Consider the following 2,500-nt stretch of genomic DNA (forward strand, 5'->3'; position numbering starts at 1 on the left):
GCCAAACCACCTCAACACATTCATATCCACTCTAGCCGCTAACTCATTTCTTACACCCGTTCTCACCCTCACCACTTCGTTCCTAACACTATCTACTCGAGATACACCAGCCATACTCCTCAGACACTTCATCTCAAACACATTCAATTTCTGTCTCTCCATCACTTTCATTCCCCACAACTCCGATCCATACATCACAGTTGGTACAATCACTTTCTTATATAGAACTCTCTTTACATTCATGCCCAACCCTCTATTTTTTACTACTCCCTTAACTGCCCCCAACACTTTGCATCCTTCATTCACTCTCTGACGTACATCTGCTTCCACTCCACCATTTGCTGCAACAACAGACCCCAAGTACTTAAACTGATCCACCTCCTCAAGTAACTCTCCATTCAACATGACATTCAACCTTGCACCACCTTCCCTTCTCGTACATCTCATAACCTTACTCTTACCCACATTAACTCTCAACTTCCTTCTCTCACATACCCTTCCAAATTCTGTCACTAGTCGGTCAAGCTTCTCTTCTGTGTCTGCTACCAGTACAGTATCATCCGCAAACAACAACTGATTTACCTCCCATTCATGATCATTTTCGTCTACCAGTTTTAATCCTCGTCCAAGCACTCGAGCATTCACCTCTCTCACCACTCCATCAACATACAAGTTAAACAACCACGGCGACATCACACATCCCTGTCTCAGCCCCACTCTCACCAGAAACCAATCGCTCACTTCATTTCCTATTCTAACACATGCTTTACTACCTTTGTAAAAACTTTTCACTGCTTGCAACAACCTTCCACTAACTCGATATAACCTCATCACATTCCATATTGCTTCTCTATCAACTCTATCATATGCTTTCTCCAGATCCATAAACGCAACATACACCTCCTTACCTTTTGCTAAATATTTCTCGCATATCTGCCTAACTGTAAAAATCTGATTCATACAACCCCTACCTCTCCTAAAACCACCCTATACTTCCAAGATTGCATTCTCTGTTTTATCTTTAATCCTATTAATCATTACTCTACCATATACTTTTCCAACTACACTCAACAAACTGATACCTCTTAAATTACAACACTCATGCCCATCTCCCTTACCCTTATATAGTGGTACAATACACGCACAAACACAATCTACTGGTACCATTGACAACACAAAACACATATTAAACAATCTCACCAACCATTCCAGTACAGTCACACCCCCTTCCTTCAACATCTCAGCTTTCACACCATCCATACCAGATGTTTTCCCTACTCTCGTTTCATCTAGTGCTCTACTCACTTCCTCTATTGTAATCTCTCTCTCATTCTCATCTCCCATCACTGGCACCTCAACACCTGGAACAGCAATTATATCTGCCTCCCTATTATCCTCAACATTCAGCAAACTTTCAAAATATTCCGCCCACCTTTTCATTGCGTCCTCTCCATTTAACAACCTTCCATTTCCATCTTTCACTGTCTCTTCAATTCTTGCGCCAGCCTTCCTTACTCTCTTCACTTCTTTCCAAAACTTCTTCTTATTCTCTTCATATGACTGACCCAGTCCCTGACCCCACCTCAGGTCAGCTGCCCTCTTTGCCTCACGTACCTTGCGCTTTACTTCCACCTTTTTCTCTCTATATTTTTCATACTTCTCTATACTATTACTCGGCAGCCATTCTTCAAAAGCCCTCTTTTTCTCTTCCACTTTTACCTTCACTCCTTTATTCCACCATTCACTGCCCTTCCTCATACTGCCTCCAACAACCTTCTTGCCACATACATCACTTGCAATCCCAACAAAATTTTCTTTTGCTAACTTCCACTCCTCTAAATTACCAGTTTGTCTTACTCTCACCTCGTCATATGCCATTTTGAACCTTTCCTGATATTTACTTTTTACCCCCGGTTTTATTAGCTCTTCAACCCTCATTAGCTCCCTTTTACATCCACCTACTCTATTCCCCCACTCTTTTGCTACAACTAATTTTCCTTCCACCAAAAAATGATCAGACATACCGTTAGCCATACCCCTAAATACGTGCACGTCTTTCAATCTTCCAAACATTCTTTTAGTTATCAACACATAATCCATTAATGCCCTTTCTATTACTCTTCCATTTGCCACTCTTACCCATGTATACTTATTTTTATCTTTCTTTTTAAAAAAGCTAGCACTTATTACCATCTCTTGTTCAACACACATATCTACCAGTCTCTCACCACTCTCATTTTCACCTGGTACGCCATATTTCCCAATGACACCTTCTACCTCTCCAGCGCCCACTCTAGCATTTAAGTCACCTATGACAACTACATAATTCCTTCTACCTAGTCCTTCTACACACCTAGTTAAGTCATTCCAGAACTCATTCCGCTCTTCTTCACTTTTCTCACTACAAGCCCATACGCACTGACAAACGCCCAACATTCCCTACCCAACCTAACCCTTACCCACATTAACCTAGATGATATCTCCTTCAATTCCGCTACTT

This window comes from Palaemon carinicauda, chromosome 34, assembly GCF_036898095.1.
Source record: "Palaemon carinicauda isolate YSFRI2023 chromosome 34, ASM3689809v2, whole genome shotgun sequence".
Taxonomy (NCBI): Eukaryota; Metazoa; Arthropoda; class Malacostraca; order Decapoda; family Palaemonidae; genus Palaemon; species Palaemon carinicauda.